Source organism: Chenopodium album, chromosome 7, assembly GCF_948465745.1.
Source record: "Chenopodium album chromosome 7, dcCheAlbu1.1, whole genome shotgun sequence".
In the NCBI taxonomy this organism is placed as follows: Eukaryota; Viridiplantae; Streptophyta; class Magnoliopsida; order Caryophyllales; family Amaranthaceae; genus Chenopodium; species Chenopodium album.
This window is the reverse complement of record NC_137840.1, coordinates 50,667,835-50,678,229: the sequence shown is the minus strand read 5'-3', so window position 1 is coordinate 50,678,229 and position 10,395 is coordinate 50,667,835.

The following is a 10,395-nucleotide window of genomic DNA, read 5'->3' as shown; positions in this document are numbered from 1 at the left end:
TCGGGCGACTAGGTCCTCTCAGTAAGAGGAGCTACATTACAAGACTGGGAATGTCCCTCTACTAAAATAGGGAAGATGTCTTTGTTGTATATAAGGCCTCTCGTAGAGCGAGACTAAAAAATGCATGGCCGTGCTCGGATGGATTTTAGAAATCATCTGTTTATTGACAGTCGGACTCGGAATCGAGAAACACTTCTGGACGTAATAAGGATGACAAAACAAATCTTACCTTATAGTTCATGAAGAGACATTAAGCGACATAGGAAAAAGACTGTACACAAAATGAGCACTTGTCCGGAAGGACAAGTGGGAGATTGAAAGGAATGGTGTCCTTCGAACAAGTGTACTATTCCGTTAGTGGGTTCAGAATTATTAGAAAGCTAATATATTCAGTGAGGTCAAGTGATCGGAACGCCTGGGTGGAGGCCGCTTCCGATCAGTAATATTAATGAATAATTAATATTACAGCTTAATCTTGACTGAACCCTTTGGGTCACACCCAAGCATTCAACAAACCAAAACGACGAATTAATTCGGAAGGAATTAATGAGTCGACCGAGTAATATTTATTTAGACGTCGGAAATTCGAGCTTAGAGCGTCGAAACCGAGCGTCGGAAGTCGAGTCGAAAAAATAGTGAAAGACGAGACGAGAAATAGTAATAAATCAACAAAAGAACAAAATACCCCTAGCATCGGAATGCCCAAGAAAACCGAGTGCTAAGGGCGTATGCCCTAGCATGGTGGCTAGCATGCGCACTAAGCCGAGACTAGGCTGGCTGGTGCGTGCTAGCGCACCCATGCTAGCATCGCAAGGCTAGGCGCTGCATAGTGCGTGCTAGCATGCTAGGCACAGCCTTTGTGCGCGCAATAGCTAGCAATCCATGCCGCAACAAGCTGCAGCAGCTAGCACGCTAGGCGCGCCAGCTCGCCACAGCTAGCACCAGCATGGCTAGGCCATTGCTTGCTGCCTAGCAGCGCTGGCCAAGGCACAAGGCCAACAGCAGCCCGCACAAGCATGTTGGGCTTGCTGGCCAGCAGCGCCTGGCAGCCCGCATGCGAGTGCTGGGCCTGCTGGGCGTGGCTGCCACGGACAGCAGCACATGGCAGCCCACCTTGGCTGCCTTGGTGCCCAAGGGTGGGTGCCATGTGGCTTGTGGTCCTTGAGTGTGTGTGGAGTGAGGTGGTCGTTTATGGGAGAGGGAGTGGGGAGCAAGTTTGGTCCCCCCCCCCCTTCTCCAAGTGGTCCTCACCTAACCACTCACATGAGCTTGCCACTTGTTGATTTATTACTAGCTTGATTATTAATTTTATTTTAGCTTTAAAATAAAATGGAAAAATCATACTATCCCACATTGATGGGAGAGTAAATGATACTCCCATCATTTCCTATAAATACCCAAGTATGGGCATTGGGAATGATGCTTGAGTAAGAGTTGAAAAGGCATCACAATTAGTGAAAACCTTTGAACTCAATATAATTACTCGGGTTTTATTGGTCGGGTCTTGCTAACCCCAAGACATTGGACCTAGTCAGTTTTGTTGGTGCGGGTGGACTTCGTTGGAGGTCTCCGTGTGAGCGGGACTTGAAGCTTTCAAGTAAGAGCTCATTTTGGAGCGAAGCACGCGTCAAAGGTAATTAGCTTATCTTAATCTTGTGATTAATATAATTATGTTTATGGTTTTATTTATTGCGAGTGCGGTCTTGTTTTTGGGTTTGTTTCCGCGGTGAGTCGGACTCACCAAACCCCAACATTTTGTGTGATGTATTTAATCAATTATAAATTAATTTTAGAATCAACATTTCGAGCAAAAATGAAATTAAAACAAGTCCAACTTAATAAATTCAATTTTAGTGCACAAACCAAATTAATTTCAAGAACTATTCTTTAAATACTAATAGGTTCAACTTGATGATACAAAATTAAATGGCTATTCTCACTATTAATTTAACCAAACATAATCTAATAATTGGCTTTGAAAAAATTAAAAGAAGTTGGAAATATGAACTCAAACATTCAACAAATATATATAGATTTAGGGTCAAATGAGAAGTTCTTTAAAATGAGAAGGATCTTATGTGCATAAATTTTTCCATTAATGTGCATATTTTTTGAATAAAATGTACAAAAAAATCTAACCGAAATTTAATGTGCATATTTTTTGTGCATAATGTGCATAAGTTTTTGTTTTTCCAGAAATTGCTTAAAAAGTATCAGTTTTAAAATCAAATATGTACATTTTGTAAAAAAAAAAATATATGCATATATCATCCTTCTCATTCTTCTCAATATAAGATCATTCTCATTGGATCTAATTCAAGCTTAAACCAGCAGCATACACAGAAGCTCCCGCCGGGGAAGAAGCTTCGAACACTTACGTTTCGAAGGGACCCCCCAGACCCCACTCAAGCGCCAAATTTTACGAAATGGTTCAATGGTCACTTACGATGTTTTCAAAAGGACGAAGTTCAAACCTCGCCGGAGAGAGAGAAGCGAATTGAAAACCGGCCTCAAATCTCATCCCTTCGATTGCGAAGGGAGGATGAAAGCGGGAAAAAGACGACGTTTGGCTTGTAATTTCTTTTAGAATTAATTAATCAAATGCGACACAAGCAAAATTGGCGAATGAGATTTTAAAGTTTAAAAAAATAAATATAAAATATTATCTTTTGAGATTATGATTTTTATCTATGTATGTAACAAATGAGAAGAAATTTACAATTTTTTTTAAAATAAAAAAATTATATAAACAAATTTAATCACATACATACAAAAAAAAAATATTGGTTTTAAAAAATATAACAAACTGTGCATCTCACATGCTTCATCTAATTTATTTTAAAATAAAAATATTCAATGAATTTTATGTATAACGAATAAAATAACAAATTTTATCACATACATACAAAAAATTATTTAAAAAAATACAAACAAACCATGCATTGCACAAGCTTCATCTAGTATACATAAATAAAGTAGCATTTTTTCGGAGCATTCAGCGCACAACATAAGCAATGATATTATTTGACCGATTACAAATTAGATTTGTATTATATTTTAAAATTTAAAATTTACTCGCCATCTAAGCAAAAGTGACATATGAGACTTAAGAATTTTGTCACATAGGAAAAATTGACGAATTTTAATTTATTAGGATTTTAAATTATTTAGAAAACTATAAATTATTTCTTTTTAAGAATTAAAGATTATCCTTAGGTACAAAATTTTAAATTATTTACAAAACTAAAAGTTGTACAAAATGGTATATTAATTAAACGTGCATTGCACACGGGGTTAATTCTAGAATAAGGTATAGTTAGTAGGGAAAAAAAAGGAAAAATTAACAAAAATATTCCCAACTATTGTCTTTCTTCTCATTTTAATCCCAACTACAATTTAACTTAAAATAATACCAACTATAAGGGGCCTTGCTCAAAATACTCTCCTTTACCTATTACCTCTCATACCGGTTGTTTAATTTATTTATTTTTCTCTTTTTTTTTTTTTTTTTTTTTTTTATCTTTCACTTTTCCTTATCTCCCCACCATCTCCTCCTGAAAGAACTTAGCAGCTTCCCTTCTCTATCTTCCCCAATCCCCATCATCTCCGTATAACACCTTTTTCCTCTATTGAATACTCTGCTTTTTTTTTTTAATTAAACTTCGAAAATAAAGAAGTTATCAATTTTAGAATTTAATTAGTTGGATTGCTTTTGAATAATTCCAAACCTTAATTTGTTTAAAAAAAAAATCAACCTTTAATTGGATAATTGTTGACACTCCAACTCTCAAAATGTAATTCAGGTTACGATGGATAATTCACTAGGTGAAAAAAGTCATTTGGCAGCGGTTCAAACCCGATCTAAGGCACCGGTTTGAACCGTTGCCTATGTGAGGGGTGCCAAAAACCAAGCTTTTGGCACCGGTTCAAAACCGGTGCCATAGGATATAATAGGCACCGGTTAACCGGTGCTATATGCCCACTTAGGCACCGGTTAACCGGTGCCTAATACTGCTCTCCCGCCAATTTTTTTGTGGTGGTAGATACTTTAGGCACCGGTTGCTGCCTAACCGGTGCCTATTCACCAAATTTTTTTTTTTTTGTTTTTTTTTTTTTTCCAATTTTCGTGCAATAATATTTAAAAAAAAAAAAGACCTGTTTCCAGCAATAATAATAGCCTGTAATTCCAGCAATTATATTAAATATAATAATTAATAATATTATTATTATAATAACTAATAATAATATTATTATTATAATAACTAATAATAATATTATTATTAATTATTACAATAAGATACAATAAAAATAATATTAAAAACAAGAATTCAATTATATATATAGATATAAATATTCCCAAACGCAATACAAAAAAAAAAAAAAAAAAGTTGCTTACATATACAAATAATAGTAAGTACATATATAATGAATAATAAGTTATATAGTTCAAAAGTTAACATAAATACCACCGCGGCCGAAAAGGCGTGTCACAGGCGCAAAATCCCAGACCTATAAAAGACATAGTCTATACTATATATACGACTTCTGTAGGTACGACTGTTGCTGGAAGTAGCCTCGGAACAGGTACAATTACAATGCCATTTACATGTTGAAGGTGATAAAAGACGCCAACATGTCACGAACTTCATTAAGCTCCTTGATTGTCAACGGACCATCCTTTTGGACCTTGCAAAACTTGAAATACAAAAACATTATTTTAAAAATAATTAATTAGGCAAAACAATATGTATTTTATCAAATATTACCTATATGACTTCTATATAGCCCATTTCCTGCATTACTTATCAAATAAACTATTTCTTTCTCATAACATGTCAATATTGGGTAGTTGTATGTGTGTAAGCCCTAAAATTGTATAGGAGAGCATTTTATTAAGGTTTATGACGCTTTTTACTCAAAATGGCCCGAATATGGCCTATATGACTTTACTTTGCCCATTTACTACATTTCTTATTAAATGAACTTTATTTATCTCATAACATGTCAATATTATCTAGTTATAGGTGTATAAGGAAAGAAATCACATCAAAATAGCATATTAACACAAAATGGCCCTAATATGGCCCATATGACTTCTATTCAGCCCATTTTCTACCTTTCTTGTGAAATAGCCTTTTTGTTTCTCATAACATGTCATTGTTGGGTAATATTAGGTGTCTAAGGCTAGAAATCACATCAATATAGCATTTCAATAAGTTTTAGGACTTACCTCATCAAGCTGTTGAGTGTCCGTACAATGAGTCACAATGTCAAGCATGAATCTCATCACATACAAAGCACAATCAAGTCCATTCTCTTGTTGTGCGCACTAGAATATGACAAACAAATCACATCAGTGAAACATGCAAAGGAAATGAGCAAATATTTACTAACATAGATTTTCAAGATAATCACAATATCATGTAAATTACCAACGGTGTCTTCCATGTTGGACCCTTTGGAGCACGACAATGTAGCTTCTTCATAACACTGTAGTAAAAAAAAGTACATTCAAATTTGATTAGTCGTATGATTACTAAATTAGTTATTATTAGCAATAATCATCACTAGGTTGCTATATTTATTTACTTTTGCAATATAGACTTCACGAGCCACTTCTCCGATGATCGAGCTGAATCAAGGTGATAAATTGTGTTAGTGGAATTACAAATCACCATGAGGCTCCAATGCTCCCTACATAAGTTCACAATAGACAAGGTAATTAATATTTAGGAGTCAACATATAATGAGGCCAAATCGATTGAATTTGACATGGTTAGACTTACTCTCTATAACATGGGGCGAATATGAACTTGTCTCCCGCACGCGCTGATTCCCTTATACTATGTTCAACATAGTACAACACGTCATGGGGGTTGCCTATGATTCTAGTAGTGGATAACTGCTCGGGGCATAACCACCCAACTTTACAAGGAGAATCAGTGTCAGTTAAGTGCTCCTGTAGTGCTCTGCGTGCATGAACATTGAATAATTTATCAGATGTAGGATAATCACCATCAATTTGAATAACTTGAAAAAAGTATAGATTATGTGGGCATTGAAGTACCTCATGAATGTTTGAATGAGGGAATGTTAAGCTTTGCACCACGTAGAAATTCCTTCACATCTTCTTTGCTGATCCATGCAATTGCATCCTCATCATAGTGGAACATTGCCTTAGGAAGTGCAACTTCCATGGGATCGACCAAATGACAAGCACGGTTGTGAAGAAAGGTCATGTCAGCATAGAGCGATTGAAGAACAATGTCTTCAACAAGTGGAGTAGGTGGCATGGGTTAACCTTTCGAAGAGTGCAACTTCGACGCTTGTTCACTCTTGGACCGTTGTTCACTTAGCTTCTTCTTAGGTTGATCAATTCTTTTAGGCTTCTCCACCCTCTTTCTCTTTGAAGTTTTGCTTCCATTTGAAATCTGAAATAGTTTGAGAAATAATAAGTTTCAACTCACAATCACTTATACATATGTAATTATGATATGGTTTGAGAATGTATAAGTTTATTAGTTGAGAAATGAAGAAAATAGGCAAGTGAGTAGCCATTTCGGCTCAAATGACCTTGATTTTGATGAATTGGACCCAAAAACTTAGAACTTGGCGATTTTTATGTAATTTCAAATGACAAACACTTATAAATATTTGATTATGAGTTTTTTTTAGATGCAAGGAGTTTATAAGTTGAGAAATGAAGAAAATAGGCAAGGAAGTAGCCATTTCGGCTCAAAATGGCTTTATTATGATGAATTGGACCCAAAAACTTAGAACTTGGCGATTTTTATGTAATTTCAAATGACAAACACTTATAAATATGTGATTATGAGTTGTTTTGAGATGCAAGGAGTTTATAAGTTGAGAAATGAAGAAAATAGGCAAGTAAATAGCCATTTCGGCTCGAAGTGGCTTTATTTTGATGAAATGTGGCAAAAAAATTAGAAATTTGCTTCTTTTATGCAATTTCAACTCACAATCACTTATACATATGTAATTATGATATGGTTTGAGAATGTATAAGTTTATTAGTTGAGAAATGAAGAAAATAGGCAAGTGAGTAGCCATTTCGGCTCAAATGACCTTGATTTTGATGAATTGGACCCAAAAACTTAGAACTTGGCGATTTTTATGTAATTTCAAATGACAAAAACTTATAAATATGTGATTATGAGTTGTTTTGAGATGAAACGAGTTTATAAGTTGAGAAATGAAGAAAATAGGCAAGTAAGTAGTCATTTCGGCTCGAATTGGCTTTATTTTGATGAAATGCGCCAAAAAAATTAGAACTTTGCTTCTTTTATGCAATTTCAACTCACAATCACTTATAAATATGTAATTATGATATGGTTTGAGAATGTATAAGTTTATTAGTTGAGAAATGAAGAAAATAGGCAAGTGAATAGCCATTTCGGATCAAATGACCTTGATTTTGATGAAATGATGAAAATTGCTTAATTTTTTTTTTTTTAAATATGCAACTTCCGCCGCACCGGGACACCCGAGGGAGCCGCCCCCGCTGCCGGAACAGCGAAGGCAGCCCGCGCCGAGGCCACAGCAGCCCCGACAGGTGGCTGCCAAGGCTGTAGCAGCCACGGCAGGTGGCTGCCAGTCTGCTGCAGCCTTGGCAGCAGCCTGCCTGGGCTGCTGCAGCCTCGACAGGCGGCCGTCATGGCTGCTGCAGCCTCGGCAGCACCTGCCTGTGCTACTACAGCCATGGCAGCCACCTGTCGAGGCAGCAGCAGCCCAGGCAGGCTGCTGCCAAGGCTGCAGCAGACTGGCAGCCACCTGTCGTGGCTGCTACAGCCTTGGCAGCCACCTGTCGGGGCTGTTGTGGCCTCGGCGCGGGCTGCCTTTGCTGTTCCGGCAGCGGGGGCGGCTCCCTCGGGTGTCCCGGTGCGGCGGAAGTTGCATATTTTTTAAAAAAAAAAAAAATTGAACTTGGCGATTTTTATGTAATTTCAAATGACAAACACTTATAAATATGCGATTATGATATGGTTTGAGAATGTATAAGTTTATTAGTTGAGAAATGAAGAAAATAGGCAAGTGAGTAGCCATTTCGGCTCAAAATCAACTTGGCGGACCTTGCATATTGTAAAAAAAAAAAAAAAAAAAAAAAAAAAAAAAAAAAAAAAAATTTGCGGTTTTATTTTAAGAGTGTCTAACGTTTTAACACTGACAAAAATTGAGAACTAAATAATTTACCTCCTTATTAATCAACTTCACCCATGCACGTGGCCAATCAACGAAGCTACCTACAGCTTGCCAAAGCGTTGTTATCTCAACCTCCTCTATCGGTACGGGTAGTGGGATGTCTTCGAACCCCACAACCACTGAATCGATCCCAACCGAGTAATGATGTGGCCCCACGTAGCACCCGTCGTTGGTTGGGCACTACCATACGCCACCAAACTCAACGCCGTACTATTTGCATGCCCCGGGGCTAGAAGTGCACACCGGGTGTCTTCCTACACAAGTATATATATAAAAAGAAGATAGTTAAATAGGACTTTTACAACAGCAAAGATAATATAACAAAATTCATTAAGGTAGAGGGTTATAAATCACCTGTAACTCTGGAAATTCATGCGGTGTTTGATTTTTAAGCTCCCTCGAGTCCGCATGTGTAGGAGTAGGAACCTGCAACAGTACATCAATCATTGCACCTCAAATCTCAATTAACTCAGTATTTTAAAACTTTTAATAACCCAATTGATTTTACCTCAGGTGGCACATCTTCACCACGTATCTCATCTCCTCCATGTCTATCACCTTCTCCTTGTCCTTTTGGTTCAGAACATGAGTCGACCGGGGTACTCGTGAGGAACGGCAAAGTCGGTAAGTTCATCAGCTTCGCCCAAGCATTCAATTCACCAACTAACTCGTTGCGTACTTGTTCCTTAATTGATGCCACCTTGGCATCCAACTCCCCCGGTGAGTTAACACTGGCTCGAGATCTACCCGATTTTGTGTATTCGGGACCCATCACCTTATTCCATCCAAGCAATGACCCTCCCGAACCTACTACTCGTCCTGGATGGTATGGCCTTCCCAAAGCCATGGTGAAAGGGTCATTCTCCACACTTGGTTCAAATTTGCCCTCCACCATCTCTTGAGTGTGCTCAAGATATAGCATAAGGAAAAATGAGGTCAGTAAAACAGTTAATGATTTTTACAGTGATTTAGATGCAAAAGTGACTTAATTTCAACAATTCATAGGTAACTTACAAGCTTATCCGCCAGTTTTTTGGCTTCCGGACCCTTGATGACCCATTTTCCGGTTTTCTTATCAAACGAATGGAGAGAACAAAATAAATCACCGGCACGACTCACCAATGTAGTGATCGTGGAACTAGAGGGTTCCTTCGATGCCACTAGAAGCGCTTTAGGGTATAAACCCGAACCGACCCACTCAGGTCTCTTTTCACCAAAAGTCTTAGGACCCATACGATGGACGTATTCCTTCTTTTCTGCATTCGCTTGATTTTGCTCTTGAAGTTCTTACAAAACAAAAAATGTTAGTCTCATTACTACAAAAAGTGTCAAGCTATTATTCAATTGAGATCAGATTTACACAAACTTACAATGGCTTTCTTTTGACTCTTCATTCTAACGAACTCTTCCCAATCATCTTTTGACACGGTCGGCCATATTTGCCACGGGAGACGGTTATCCTCTTTGGCATTCTTCTTCTTTGTTTGCACCTTCTTCTTCTTGTAGATCCACCGATTAGTCAACTTGGTCTTAAAGCCTCTAAATCTTTCCCCTAATAAATATTCAAACACCCTTCTCTTCTCGGGATCATTAGGAATAGAAAACAGCCTCTACAAGCACAAATTAAAACCGATTATTAGTTTCTATTTAGTAACAACCATAAGGTTAATGTATCTTAAATTGTCTAAATGTGCCAAAAACACACTTACCCTTGTATCATCCCAAAATGCTTGAATCAAACCCGGAGGTACTTGCCGCATTACAAGTGTAATGGGGATTTTCCGCGAACATAAGCCAACTTGATTAGCATATTGTCGACGAAATTTGGGCCCGGGTTGGCCTTTGTTGTCATACTCCAAGACCATGGGACCGTCCAGTTTCTTAAAGCTTCTCGTTGGACCCCTTGTTTTTCTTTCAGCCGGTGCCTTTCCCCCCCCCCCCCCCCTCCACCACCTGTGTTGTTTTCATCTTATCTTTGGCCTTGACTTTCAGGAGTCGGGTTCTCGCCAACAATCTCACGTGCTGTATTTACAATGGCCGGTGCACGTTCAGCTGAAATTTCAAAATCGTCAAGCCTACGCTCGAACTCTTCTTGAGCCTGATCCTCTGGCTCACCCAAGTCATCCTCCTTATTCACATCATAAGGCACATCACTATCATCGGAGTCGTCATCCT